Source organism: Triticum dicoccoides, chromosome 2B (genome assembly GCF_002162155.2).
Source record: "Triticum dicoccoides isolate Atlit2015 ecotype Zavitan chromosome 2B, WEW_v2.0, whole genome shotgun sequence".
Lineage (NCBI taxonomy): Eukaryota > Viridiplantae > Streptophyta > Magnoliopsida > Poales > Poaceae > Triticum > Triticum dicoccoides.
The window spans coordinates 786,834,807-786,850,437 of NC_041383.1; the positions used below are offsets into that span (position 1 = coordinate 786,834,807).

At 50.0% G+C, this 15,631-nt stretch overlaps 1 pseudogene; it reads right to left on the bottom strand.

Annotated features, from left to right (window-relative positions):
• Positions 1–3,982: 3,982 nt before the first annotated feature.
• Positions 3,983–6,639, bottom strand: LOC119368814 (annotated as a pseudogene).
• Positions 6,640–15,631: the final 8,992 nt, after the last annotated feature.

Here is a 15,631-nt window from a genome sequence, read left to right on the forward strand (position 1 = left end):
TAACCGGAAACATAATACATGTGTGAATACATAGACAAACATAGTGTCACCAGTATGCCTCTACTTGACTAGCTCGTTTATCAAAGATGGTTATGTTTCCTAGCCATGGACAAAAGAGTTGTCATTTGATTAACGGGATTGCATCATTAGGAGAATGATGTGATTGACATGACCCATTCCATTAGCCTAGCACTTGATCGTTTAGTATATTGCTATTGCTTTCTTCATGACTTATACATGTTCCTGTAACTATGAGATTATGCAACTCCCGTTTACCGGAGGAACACTTTGGGTGCTACCAAACGTCACAAGTAACTGGGTGATTATAAAGGAGTACTACAGGTGTCTCCAAAGGTACATGTTGGGTTGGCGTATTTCGAGATTAGGTTTTATCACTCCGATTGTCGGAGAGGTATCTCTGGGCCCTCTCGGTAATGCACATCACTATAAGCCTTGCAAGCAATGTAGCTAATGAGTTAGTTACGGAATGATGCATTACGTAACGAGTAAAGAGACTTGCCGGTAACGAGATTGAACTAGGTATTGGATACCGACAATCGAATCTCGGGCAAGTAACATACTGATGACAAAGGGAACAACGTATGTTGTTATGCGGTTTGACCGATAAAGATCTTTGTAGAATATGTAGGAGCCAATATGAGCATCCAGGTTCTGCTATTGGTTATTGACCGAGAATAGTTCTAGGTCATGTCTACATAGTTCTCGAACCCGTAGGGTCCGCACGCTTAACGTTACGATGACAGTTTTATTATGAGTTTATAAGTTTTGATGTACCGAAGTTTGTTCGGAGTCCCGGATGTGATCACGGACATGACGAGGAGTCTCGAAATGGTCGAGACATAAAGATTAATATATTGGAAGCCTATGTTTGGACATCGGAAGTGTTCCGGGTGAAATCGGCATTTTACCGGAGTACCGGGAGGTTACCGGAACCCCCCGGTGACCTAATGGGCCTTATTGGGCCTAGTGGAGGAAGAGGAGAGGAGGCCTAGGGGCAGTCGCGCGCCCCTCCCCCCCAAGTCTGAATAGGACAAGGAGGGCGGGCGGCGCCCCCCCTTTCCTTTCCCCCCTCTCCTCCTTCCCCCCAAGTCCTAGTCCAACTAGGGAAAGGGGGGAGTCGTACTCCCGGTGGGAGTAGGACTCCTCCGGCGCGCCTCCTCCTAGGGCCGGCCGCACCCCCCCTTTCTCCTTTATATACGGGGGCAGGGGGCACCCTAGAACACACAAGTTGATCTACGTGATCGTTCCTTAGCCGTGTGTGGTGCCCCCCTCCACCATATTCCACCTCGGTCATATCGTCGCGGAGTTTAGGCGAAGCCCTGCGCCGGTAGAACATCATCATCGTCACCACGCCGTCGTGCTGACGGAACTCATCCCCAACACTTTGCTGGATCGGAGTCCGGGGATCGTCATCGAGCTGAACGTGTGCTGAACTCGGAGGTGCCGTACATTCGGTACTTGGATCGGTCGGATCGTGAAGACGTACGACTACATCAACCGCGTTGTCATAACGCTTCCTCTTACGGTCTACGAGGGTATGTGGAAATTACTCTCCCCTCTCGTTGCTATGCATCACCATGATCTTGCGTGTGCGTAGGAAATTTTTGAAATTACTACGTTCCCCAACAGTCCGTATGATGCAGCCAATTTGATTGTCGTGGCACTTGCGCGCTTCCTCGGACGCCTTTGTCTCAAAATTGCCGTCGTCCACCTCCGTGGCCACCAGTCTAGTAGTCCTGAGTTTGTTAGGAAGCCGTTGCCTCTTTGCTTTCGGTTCTACACCGGCTCCGCTCCCCGAGGCAGCGCCGGTCTCAGTCTCAGCGCTGGTCTCGATGCCGGTCCGAGTCTCAGCGCCGGTCTAATTATTAAACATTAAAGTTGCTTTTCAACCTTCAAACATTAAAAAAAGCAGTACCTTGGATTTTGAGAAAATAAAATCAACCTTCTAAGATGCTTTTCAAACTCTAGGTCAAATTATTAAACATTAAAAAATAGCTTATAATTACAATTCTGAGGTTGCTAATTAAACATGCCATGTGGAACCTACAAAGAAGTTGATTTTCCAGGAAGAAAAACAAATCAAGGCCTTGTCCTGTTTTGTCAAACGTAAAACAGAAACTTAGAATGGAGCACAATTCGGTCTATTGGGCCAAAAGGAAAAAAGGTCAAGGAACAATTACAGATCAACATACATCTTGTAACTGAGGGTCTCAGGGGGTGCTTAAATATCTATGTTTGCTTCTATGAAATGAGAATGGAAACTGCTAGAGGGTCAGATGCACGTTAGTACTAGCACACAATATTATCAACATTCAACTGGTTGCCTCGCCGACTACAATGATAAACCAAAGTTGCCATCTGTTGAAGAACAATTTTCCCACCCCTTTGAGTTGCAACTTTGTCGCCGTACCTTCTGAATACAAGACCACATCTACAACTAATTAGAAGTACCTTTGATTTGAGAAAATAAAATAAACCTGCTAAGACTTTTTTTGAAACTTTAGATGAAATGATTAAACATTAAACAATAGCTCACTATTACAATTATAAGGTTGCTAGTTACACATGCTCGTGTGGTACCTACGTGATATTGAATTTTGAAGAAGCAAAACAAATCATGGTACTGTCCTTTCTTGTCAAACATAAAACAAAAACTTAGACTCTAGCCTAATTCAGTCTATTGGGCCAAAAGGAAAAAGGTTAAGGAACAATTTTAGATAAACATACATCTTGTAATTGAGCGTCTTAGGGGATACTTAAATGCCTATATTTTCTTCTAGGAAATGAGAGTGCAAGCTGCTAGCAGGTCCGATGCACGTTCGAATTGGCATGGGATATTATCAGTCTTCAACTGGTTGCCTCGCCGACTACGATGATAAACCTCATCTGCCATCTGTTGAAGAAAAGTTTTCCTACCCCTTCGAGTTGCAACTTTGTCGATGTACCTTCTAAATGCCAGACCACATCAACAACTAATAGGCAGTACCTTGGATTTTGAGAAAATAAAATCAACCTGTTAAGACATTTTACATTAAACAATAGATCACTATTACAATTATGAGGTTGCTAGTTACACATGCTGTGTTGAGCCTACGAAGATGTTGATTTTTGAGGAACCAAGACAAATCAAGGTCTTGTCCTGTTTTGTCAAACATAAAACGAAAAAATAGAATCTAGCATAATTCGGTCTATTGGGCCAAAAGAAAAAAAGGTAAGGAACAATTTTAGATCAACATACATCTTGTAAGGTGAGCGTCCTTGGGGCTATTTAAATACCTATATTTGCTTCTATGAAATGAGAGTGGAAGCTTCTAGCGGGTCGGATGCATGGTAGAACTGGCACACAATAGTAGCAATCTTCAACTGGTTGCCTCGCCGACTACGATGATAAACCTTAGCTGCCATCTGTTGCAGACAGTTTTCCTACCCATTTGAGTTGCAAGTTTGTTGTTGTACCTTCTGAATACCAGACCACATCGACAACTAATAAGAAGTACCTTGGATTTTGAGAAAATAAAATCAACCTTGTAAGACGTTTTTGAAACCCTAGATCACATGATTAAACTTTAAGCAATAGCTCATAATTTCTGTTCTGAAGTTGCTAGTTACACATGCCGTGTGGTACATACGAAGAGGATGATTTTTGAGGAAACAAAACAAATCAAGGTCATGTCTTGTCAAACGTAAAACAGAAACTTAGACTCTAGCCTAATTCCTTCATGCACGTTCAGAAATATCTTAGTAAGTGAACCAAAAGGAAAATGGTCAAGGAGAAATTTCAAATCAACATACATCTTGTAACTCATCATCTCAGTGGGGGCTTAAATATCTATATTTGCTTTTATGAAATGAGAGTGGAAGCCGCTAGAGGGACGGATGCACGTTTGAACTGGCAGACGATACTATCAGTCTTTAATTTTTATTTATTCCGATAAAAAATTACACAGAAATGGTTTCGATGTTAATGCGACATGACGAGCTTTATCTCAAACTTCTGTCCGATTGCCAGTGACAGGCCGCTGACGCTGAAGACTCCGCCCGTCCGGGACTTGGTGCGGGCTGCCTTGAGCTCAACGTTGTTTACATAGATAGTGAAGCTCTTTGGTGCCGACTGCAGCCCCATGAAGACCACCTTGCCGATGACCTGCGCCCGACTCGGCGCGTATGAGTTCTGCACCACATGCGAACTCACCTTGGTCGTGACCATGCCCTTGCTATCCTCCATGTCGCAGCTGAATCTCACCAGGGTCCAATTGCCTCCCACACGGCCCATCTCCGGCGACTCGCCGTCATCCAAGAACAGCTCCCCACTGGCTGTCCCATTCTCCGCGAGCGCCACAAGGAGGTGGAACTCGCTTTGGCGTGCGGCGGACGTGGTCAGGCCCGCATGCTGCAGTAGTAGGATGTTGCCGCCGGCCAGGTGCGCGTTTGCCAAGTCAGCCGGCGCCGGGAGGGTCACGCGCTTGCCGACCTTCATGGTGTAGGCGAGGGAGTAGTCGTAAAGACTGAACCACCGGCCGGCCGGGAAATAGGCGTCCACGGTGGTGGCACCGGGCTCTAGCACCGGAGAGACAAGCACGCCGCGGCCTAGCAGGAACTGCCTGTCCACGCCATAGGTGTCGGCATCCTGTGGGTAGGAGAAGAAGAGTGGCCGCGCGATGGGCGCCCCCGTCGTGTGCGCCTCGTACATTAGCGTGTACATGTAGGGGAGCAGTCGGTACCGCATACCCAACGCTTTCCTCGCCGACCGTGCCGTCGGCTCCCACACATAGAGCTCTCGCCGAAGGGTTGTCTTCTCTGCGTGGGCCCTGGCGAACGGGTAGAATGCGCCAAGCTGAATCCAGCGGCTGCAGAGCTCCTGGGTCGTGTTGCCGTTGAAGCCGCAGATGTCGGCGCCCGTCATGGGGATGCCGAAGAGGCCAAAGTTGAGGATGGTGTTGATGGAGTGCGCAAGCTCGTCCCACCGCGCGACATTGTTGCCGGTCCAGTGCGCGGCGTAACGGCCGGAGCCCACAAAGGTAGAGCGGCTGAGCACGAAGGGGCGGCGCGCGGTGTCCCAGGCGCGCGTGTGTGGCCTGCGCCTGGAGGAGGCCGAAGAGATTGTGCGCGTCATACTCGGCCACGCCGTTGTAGTGCAGCGTGGAGACCGGGACGGTCCTGTAGTTGATGGGAAGGTGAAAGCCGGAGTTGTTGATGCGGTAGGGCGGGTCGTCCAACGGATTGAGAGGCTGCCACTCCTTGAAGTTGGAGGGCTCGTTGATGTCGCACCATAGCCCATCCACAGGGATGGTCCGCCGAAACTCAGAGATCTTTCTTGCCCAGTACTCGGTGCTACGCGGGCTCATGAAGTCCAGGAAGTAGACCTCGCCTGGCCACGCCTCGCCTACCAGGTTGGCGCCGTTTCGCTTGAGGAACAAGTCCTCGTGAGGTGCTGCTTGCCGTTTGATAGCCGGGTGTAGGGTGACCACGTATTTCTGGCTATTGTTGTGGAGCCGGTCCACGAACGGCCGGAGCTGCTTGGACGGATAGTTCACCGGATCCAGCGTGAAGTCCTGGTAACTGTCCATGTAGTCGATGTCCGACCAGATCGCGTCCAGTGGGATCCTGGCCTTGGCGTAGCCGGCGACCACGCCATCCAGATCAGCCACGTTCTTGTAGCCATACCTGGACTGGTGGAACCCTACAAGTGCAAGATCGAGTGAGCGTAGCAGAACAGAGCATGTGCATATATGCCTACCAAGAAGGTACTCGTACCGAATGACCAGTAGGGCATGGGGGCAGGGCGGGCGATGAGCTGCGTGTACTGGTCCACGACACCGATCACCTTGTAGGTGACGTAGGATCCGCCGTACAATATGTCCATCCCGTTGCTGTTCAAGAGGAGCACGCCATGCGCGGCACCGCCGGAGCGCACGTCCATGTAAAACGGATGCGAGCCGTAGAGGTTGAGGTCCGGTTGGTCGGACCACGTCACGTCCCCGTTTCACAGCGTGAAAGTGTCATTGTGTTGTAGGCGGAACGTCTCTTTTTTCTGCTCGCCGAGCCCATACAGGGATGCTCTGTTAGCCGGCAGCGCCGATGTCACCTCCAATTTCACACCCATCGATCACTTCCTATTTACAGACCATGGTATCGATTTACATCGATCTACTTGCGGATCAACTAATTAAGCTACACCAGATAACATAGCAATGCATGGAACACTTGTAACGTACCGGTCCTTGAAGACAAGGTTGGCGGAAGTGTCAAAAAGGGTGTCGCCGGTGGAGCGACGGGAGACCGTGAAGCGGAACGGGCTGGCGTGGATGGTGAAGGTCAGGTCCGAAGACGCACTTGACATGGTGCTATTGCTCGGCATGGAGGGATTGCCCGGTGAGTTGAGCAAGACGTCCTTTGGCTGCGGCCCAGGCGCTGGGCGTGGGATGACGTTAGGGTGAGACTCTTCACATCAGGCCCAAATTCTGTCGACCCACCGACGAGCTTTAGCTGGGCCGATATCAGCTTCCCCGACTCAGCGGTTGACTCGACGTCATACACTGCACTACAATGATGGACGAGGAGGCAGATGAGGATGGTGAGGAGCACGAAATGACCAGTGGATGGCAAGCCAATCGCCATGAGTGGATGGTGTGTGCAACACAAGTGATGTCCAGCATCTGCTGCACGCTCGGGGTTATATAGGCCAGTAATCATCTGAAATGTTTGGAAAGTTTTTAATACGTGCCTAGGATTACCTCTAGATAGATAGGCTATACGAGCCTGTACTAATTCAAAGCTTTCAAAGTGAAGAGTTATCGCTTCATCCAAACGAAGAAATAATTAATTTTTACTTGCTAAAGAAGGAAAATAATTAATGCAAACAAAAGTGAACAGCATATACACGCAGAGTACATCTGGATGAAAAAGAAATTCATTTTGACTTGCTAAAGAAGGAAAATAATTAATGCAACCAAATGTGAACTGCAAATACATGCACTACATCTGTTTTGAATTTAACTGCCATTTTAACTGGGTGCTAAGTTAAACTTGGTCTATGCCGAAGTTTTACAAGTTTGACCTACTCAATGGAAATAATACACCAACATCTGAAAAAGCAAATTTCTCACATAATACCTATCATGAAATATATGTTCACAATATATATTTTTTCCTAGTCTTGTTGATATCGATTCATTTTTTCTATAGAGTCAAGTCAAGTTTGTGGCCTTATTTCTACATTTGGGATAGGAATTACCCTATTTGAGATGTATCTATGGGTATCACCCCATTTAGCGTAATTTGTGCCACATTTAACTTTTTTTAAAGGACGCTGATATCCACCACACGTGTGGCATAATAGGCATTCGCCCACACATCATGTGTGGTATGAGCGGGGGGCTGCCCACACAGGTTGTGTGTGGGCGAACACTAGAATTGCTCACACGTGTGGGCGCAGCTACTCCGTGTCACACGCGCAACAAGTACTACTCATCCCCACCCCGCGCTTGTGGCACAGTTACAATAGGTACCCGCGGGATGACGATTTAGTTGCCATCCAGGATGACAGATGTAGTTATCCGAGATGGCAAATATGATTGTAAAAGCATGGCAACTCTTTTTATTTTGGTAAACTATAGTTGCCATGTCTAATTTATGGTAGTTGCCGCGTGTAATCAAACCATAGTTGTTGTGTGTGATTAACTACTTGCCACATATGGTCAAACAATAATTGTCATGTGTGTTTACCTAGTTGCCACGTGTGGTTAATCACAGTTGCCATGTATGTTTACCTGATTGTCACTTACGCGCAACTGCAGTTGCCGTCTAGCAAATGAATCATAGTTGCCATGTGTGTTTACCTAATTGCCATGTACGCACAACTGCAGTTGCCATCCAACAACGTACAACTGTCGTGTGGGCGAAAAGCAGTTCACCCACACGCGCGTGGACTATGTGGTGGCTGTGTGGGCAGAAACTAGTTCGCCCACACAGCGCAGCTAGCAACCGCGTGCTATGGAGCGTGTAGGCAACCTCTCCAACGCCCACACACCGGCCTTATCCTACGTGGCATGCCAAAGCTGCCTCGAGGTGTCAAGATTCGTGCAAACTTAACTGGACGGTGATCCAGGCGTGTGGGCGAGTTGCAATGTTGCCACATGTGTAGGCATTAGTGTTCTCATTTTTAAATAACTAGCTAGCATGACTTGTCAAGTGGGTTCCAACCGCCAGGGTACAAGTGACATGCCATGTCGGTGAGTTTTTTTTTTCCCATAGTCGGTTTCTCCACGCACCTCCCTCCCACACTCCCCTCGCTCCCACCTACTCACGTGTGCCTAATGTCTCTAGTTGCTAGATGTATACCAGACAGCCACACATGCCGGCTTCTGAGCAGAAGACAATTCCATTTGCTTGGCCCTTTTCAGTATGGGGGATTGATACACTTTGTCCTTTCAAAACGGCCCCTGGAGGCTTCACTCATCTCAACGGGGAATCTACTAGGGGGCTTTAACTGGGTAAATCCCCCCTCCGTCCAACGCTACAAAAAATTACTACTAGTCTGAATCGTCAAGGCCCAGCCTAGCCAACATTTCTTTCCAGCACAACACCCAGCGGAGCACAACGACAATGCTGCTGATCCATAGTTTCAGATGTTAGATGTGTATAGTCTCTTTTCGGTATATCCCCATTGTATAAGGGGTTTCCTGCACTTTACCACACATGTATATATATTGGCCTTTGGCTATCAGTAAAGCTAAGTTGCTCATTATCCAACATGGTATCAGATGCTAGGTTTTCCTCGCTCTCTCGCACGCTGCAACTCCGTGCTTCCCCATCCTAGCCTACCTCGTCTCCGGCTGCCTCTGCTCGCTTCCGGCTGCCACCGTCGCACTCGTCTCGTCCGGATCCGCCGCCCTGGCTGTCCCGTTCGGCCTCGTCTTCCTCGTCTGGCGCATCTTGGCCTGCGCCAAGGCTGCGCTCCGCCACCCCCCGCGTGCGCAAGCCCCTGCCGGTCGGCCTCGGGAGCGCCTCCTCTGCTCGATCCCGTCAGAGCCGCGCGCTCCTCTTCCTCACGCGCAGAGCCGCACGCTCCTCTTCCTCTCGGGCAGAGCCGCGCCGCTCTCGGGCTCGTCCTCTGCTCGATCCCGCACAGGGCCGCGCTCTGCTCCTCCCTCAGGTCGGGCCCCCGCCTGAGCTGCTCGACTGGCTGCATCGGGGAGTCCCTGCCTCACGCGCTCCCTGCCCGCGGTCGCTCTCTGTGGCCTCGCTCGCTTCCTGGTTCGAGATCCCCTCGTTCCAGATCGAGTTGAGGGTCCGTTGACCAAAAAAAGAAAAAAAGAGGAATTGGCAGAGAGGCTTCCTCATGTCTGCTTCGGGCTATGTCACGGTCCCTCGGTGCTCGGTCATCTTCGACAGCACCAACTATGCTGAGTTTGTGGGCTTCATGCGTATCCATATGCGCGGCCTCCTTCTGTGGGGTGTTCTCTCTAGCGAGGCCTCCTGTCCGCCATGCCCGGTTGCGCCCGTGGCCCCAATCCCACCAGTGCCGCCGGTCCTTGGTGCTGATGCTTCTCAGGCTGACCGGGATGCTGCCAAGGCTCTGGATGCTGCTGCGGTTGATGCTTATGATCAGCAGGTATCTGCTTATTCCGATGCTCTCTCTGTGTACCGGGATGATCTGTCTGCTTACACCCAGGGGTGCAATGATGATGCTCGAGCTGCTGCTGTTCTCACTGCGAGTGTCCTTCCTCAGTTTGCTTCGGAGTTCCTGGGACTTGGCACAGTTGCAGCGATGTGGTCTTACCTCTATCAGCGCTATCAGCCCTCTGGTGATGCTCTCTACCTATCTATGGTGCGCCAGGAGCATGCACTTCAGCAAGGTGATTCTTCTGTTGATGAGTTCTATTCATAGTGCTCTGCCATCTGGCGCCAGCTTGACTCTCTTCGGACAGTTGTTTGTGGAACCTGTCATTGCTGTCAGACTACTCGGTCTGATCTTGAGTTTCAGAGGGTCCATGAGTTCTTATCTCGTCTCCGATCTGAGTTTGAGCCTCGATGTGCTCACTTGCTTGCTCGTGGTCGTGTTCCTATCTCGGAGATACTTGCTGAGCTTCGTGCTGAGGAGACCCGCCTTCGCTCTGCTGGGTTGCTTCTGGTTCCGTCAGTGTTGGCCGCCCGGGCTCCTGTGTCGTCTGCTCGCCACACTGCTCCGCCGCTCCTGCCTACTCCTCCAGGGGGGTTGAGCCGTCCTCCTTATGCTGAGAAGGGCACGTCGCGCCGTGACACCGTTTGTGGTTATTGCTCCCGGTCAGGTCACCCAGAGTCTGATTGTCACCAGAAGAAGCGAGACCAGAGGCACTCCTCCTCCAGTGGGACTCCTGTGTCTTCCTCGACTCCGTCACTCACTGACCAGGACATTGTTCGTCTCAAGCGTCTTCTTGCTTCCTCAGGCTCCTCGTCGACTGCTTCTGTTGCTGCTGTGACTGCATCCCCTTCCTCACCATCACCGGCATCTACACAGTCAGGTACATCTTCATGGGTTCTGGATTCTGGAGCTTCCTTTCATATGTCTTCTGATTCTTCCGCGTTGTCTTCTCTCCGACCACTTGACTCACCTGTTAATGTTCTTACTGCCGATGGCACATCTCTTCCTGTTGCTAGTCGTGGTATTCTTTCCACTCCATCTTTTTCTGTTCCGAGTGTTTCACATGTTCCTCGCCTTACCATGAATCTTTTTTCCGCTGCCCAAGTTACTGATTCTGGTTGTCGTGTCATTCTTGATACCGATTCTTGCTCCATTCAGGATCGCCGCACCAAGGCTTTGGTTGGTGCTGGCCCCCGGCGCCGTGAGTCAGAGGGCCTTTGGGAGGTTGACTGGCTTTCTGTTCCTTCCGCTGCAACCACTTCTGCCAGCTCCCATGCTCTTGCTGCCTCCTCGGCTGCGTCCTTCCAGCAGTGGCATCATTGCCTTGGTCACATCTGTAGCTCTCGCTTGTCTTCTTTAGTTCGTCAGGGCCTCTTAGGGTCTGTATCTGGAGATGTCTCCTTACATTGTAATGGTTGTAGACTTGGCAAACAAACTCAGTTACCTTATCCTACTAGTGAGTCTGTATCTCAGCGTCCTTTTGACTTAGTTCATTCTGATGTTTGGGGTCCTGCTCCCTTTGATTCAAAAGGTGGTCACCGCTACTATGTTTTGTTTATTGATGTTTTCTCACGAGCTACACTTGGATCTACTTCATGAAATCTCGTAGCGAGGTTCTCCCTATATACAAACGTTTTGTTGCCATGGTTCACACCCAGCTTTCCATGCCCATTCGCACTTTTCGTGCTGACTCTGCTGGAGAGTATATCTCTCAGCTGTTGCGTGGTTTTCTCGCGGAACAGGGTACTCTTGCCCAGTTTTCATGCCCTGGTGCTCAGGCTCAGAATGGTGTTGCCGAACGTAAGCATCGTCATTTACTTGAGACGGCTCGTGCGATGATGATTGCTGCTTCCCTTCCACCCCATTTTTGGGCTGAGGCTATCTCTGCATCCACCTATCTCATCAACATTCAGCCATCGACTGCCTTGCAGGGTGGTATTCCTCTGGAGTGTCTCACTGGTCGCTCTCCTGACTACTCCACTCTCCGTATGTTTGGATGCGTGTGCTATGTTCTTCTTGCCCCCCGAGAACGCACCAAACTGACTGCTCAGTCGGTTGAGTGTGTTTTCCTTGGTTACAGTGATGAGCACAAGGGCTATCGATGTTGGGATCCTGTAGGTCGTCGCTTGCACATCTCGCGTGATGTGACATTTGACGAGTCTCGTTCCTACTACCCACGTCCTTCTTCCTCAAGTTTCTCTGTGGACGATCTCTCTTTCCTTCTCCTTCCCGATACACCCTGCTATGTGCCTCCTGTGTCATCTATTCCTCCGGCATCTCCCATTCCCTCTCCTTCACCACCGACACCATCTTCTCCACCCTCCTCCTCCACCTCTCCACCATCGTCTCCAGTTCATCGCCCTCTCACATCGTTTCCTCTCCACTATACTCGTCGCCCTCGTCCTGAGGATGTCTCCTCTAACGCGCCTTCCACCTCTGGTGCACCTCTCCTCACGCCTCCCCCGGTTCACAACCTCCGAGCTCGGCCTCGCCCACTGCCTGATCGCTATCTCTTGATCGGTATGGTCCCTCTGTCATCACTGAGCCCACTTCCTATCATACTGCCATGACTCAACCTGAATGGCAGCTTGCGATGGCTGAAGAACTCGCTGCCCTTGAGCGCTCTGGCACATCGGAGCTGGTTTCCCTCCCTTCCGGTGTTCGTCCCATCTCCTGCAAGTGGGTCTACAAGATTAAGACCCACTCTGATGGTTCTCTTGAGCGCTACAAAGCTCGTCTTGTGGCCCGTGGTTTTCAGCAGGAGCAGGGACGCGACTATGATGAGGCATTCGCTCATGTTGCTCACATGACCACTGTCCGCACTCTCCTTGCCGTGGATTCTGTTCGCCAGTGGCCTATCTCTCAACTTGATGTCCAGAACACTTTTCTTAATGGCGAGCTGCATGAGGAGGTTTACATGCAGCCACCATCGGGGTACTATGCTCCTGACGGTATGGTCTGTCGACTTCGCCGCTCACTCTATGGTCTTAAACAAGCCCCTCGCACTTGGTTTGAGCGCTTTGCCTCTGTGGTGACTGCAGCTGGTTTCTTGCCCAGTGATCATGATCCTGCATTGTTTGTTCACACGTCCCCTCATGGTCAGACTCTTCTCCTTCTTTATGTTGATGACATGATCATCACTGGTGACGACTCTGACTACATTGCCTTTGTTAAGGCCCACCTTCACGACCAGTTCCTCATGACTGATCTTGGTCCTCTTTGCTATTTTCTTGGGATTGAGATCTCCTCCACCTCTGATGGCTTCTACATCTCTCAAGAGAAATACATTCAGGATCTTCTTGCTCGAGCTGCTCTCAGTGATGACCGCACTATTGTGACTCCTATGGAGCTTAATGTTCAGCTTTGTGCCTCTGATGGTGATCCTCTTCCTAATCCCACTCGCTATCGTCACCTCGTTGGTAGCCTTGTCTATCTTGCTGTTACGCGTCCTGACATCTCCTATCCCGTTCACATCCTGAGTCAGTTTGTTTCAGCTCCCACCTCTGTCCACTATAGTCACCTCCTCCGTGTTCTACGATATCTTCGTGGCACGATCTCTCAGCGCCTTTTCTTTCCTTGCTCCGGTTCTCTAGAGCTCCAGGCTTACTCTGATGCTACCTGGACTAGTGATCCCTCTGATAGACGCTCGCTGTATGCTTACTGTGTCTTTCTTGGTGGCTCTCTTATTGCCTGGAAGACAAAGAAACAGACTGTAGTTTATCGCTCGAGTACAGAGGCTGAGTTGCGAGCCATGGCTATGTTGACGGCTGAGGTGATCTGGTTGCGATGGTTACTTCAGGATTTTGGTGTGTCTGCTACTACCTCGACTCCCTTACTGTCAGACAGTACTGGTGCTATCAGTATTGCGCGTGACCCGGTGAAGCATGAGCTCACCAAGCACATCGGTGTGGATGCCCACTTTGTGCATGCTGTTGTGCAGGATCAGACTCTCTCTCTTCACTATGTGCCCTCAGAGTTACAGTTGGCTGACTTCTTCACGAAGGCACAATCTCGAGCGCAGCATACCTTTTTCCTCTCCAAACTCAGTGTTGTTGATCCACCATGAGTTTGAGGGGGGGTGTTAGATGTGTATAGTCTCTTTTCGGTATATCCCCATTGTATAAGGGGTTTCCTGCACTTTACCACACATGTATATGTATTGGCCTTTGGCTATCAGTAAAGCTAAGTTGCTCATTATCCAACACCAGAGACAGAGGGGAAGCGCCAGAGACCATGCTTGCAAGCCGCGGCCATGTCATGTGTGCCCTAGCCGCCAGAATCCCTCCTTCCTGCCATCCTCGACGAACTACCGAGCTGCTCTCCCCATTCCACAATTGTTATGCGCCAGCTAGGGTTCTGGATTCTCCCCAATACAATTTGGGCACAGGTTTCTGAACAGAGGAAGGAGAATAGGGGAAAATGATTCAGAGAGAGGACTAGTTCGGAGTTATGTTCTTTGTTGTCCGATGACCAGTGCTTCTCTCCTCTTTATCCTTCTCTTGTTGCCAGGCTCGGGCAACCCTACGGCTTCGTCTTGAGGCTTTGGGCCGTCCGCCTGAGCTGGGCCACCACGTAACACTCCCCACCCCTTGAGGCGCGACTTGACCCCAACCCCAAGCCGCGAGAATGGGGAAATGAGCGTGCAGAGTGAAGGCTTCCTCCCGAGTGTCTTGATTGACGGGGTGATTGTGCCAACAAACCTTCAACTTTGGCTTGAGCTTGTTGCCGCATAGGATGAGATTGAACTACAAAATTGTTGCTGGTTGGAGAAGAGACAACTCTCGAGGATCTATGCCGTCCAGCTCCTGTTCAATGACTGTGGAAGGTGGCAGGTCTTTCTTTAGCTGAGATACATGGATCACATTGTGAATCTTGGAGGTGGCATGGAGCTGGAGCTTGTATGATACTGCACGAACTTTATGGACAACTTTGTAGAGCCCATAGAATTTGAACACGAGCTTCTGGTTACGATGATCAGCCAACAAATTTGAAGATACGGCTCCACCTTGAGGTACACTTGGTCCCAAAATTTGAAGTGGCTCTCATTGCGGTGCTTGTCTGCCTGATGTTTCATGCGATCTTGTGCTCGTTGGAGATGCTGGCAGAGCAGTTCGGTCATTGCAGGCTTGCAGCTCTATCTGAAACCATTTCGAGCAACTCAATGTGTGATGCTGGTGCAGTAATGCCAAATGGACGAGGCTGGTACCCAAATAAGGCTTCGAAGGGAGTGCGCTCAGATGCAGTGTGATATGATGTATTATACCAGTGCTCTGTTGCTGATAACCAATTAGCCCACTTTCTTGGTGTGTCATGGATAGTACACCAGAGAAATGCTTCCAAGCACTGAGTTAAACGTTCCGTCTGTTCGTCGGACTGACGATGCCATGCGGAGCTCATATTCAAGAGAGTATCTCACAAACAAAACAACTCTTGCCAAAAGATGGTGGTGAACATTGGGTCTCTATGATAGATGATCTTTAACGGCATTCCATGCAGTCTGTACACCTGGTCAAAGAATGTTTGAGACACTTGAGGTGTTGTATAAGGATGCTTCCGTGGCAGCAAATGTGCAAACTTAGTAAGTTTATCGATAACCATCAGTATCACCTCTCGAACCCTTGGGATCTTGGTAGGCCCTCCACAAAATTCCAGCTAATGGAGTGCCATAGGTGCGGGGGAGCATGTGATTGCAGCAAACCAGGTCTGCTAACATGTTTAGATTTTGCATGCTGACACATAGAACAAGTCTGAACGAATTCCACCACTAATGATTTGAATTTCGGCTAGGGAAACTGTTTCTTCACACGTTGGTAAGTGGCCAAGACACCCGAATGGCCCCCCAATGCACTAGCATGGAGCGATTGCAGGATATGCTGTTGTGTAAGAATATTTTGGCCCGCCCAAATTTTACCTTTGTAACGAATCACAGCTTGGTCTAGGGTGTATCCTTTGTCATTGGACCGAGTTGCTACCAATTCCTGCTGCAGT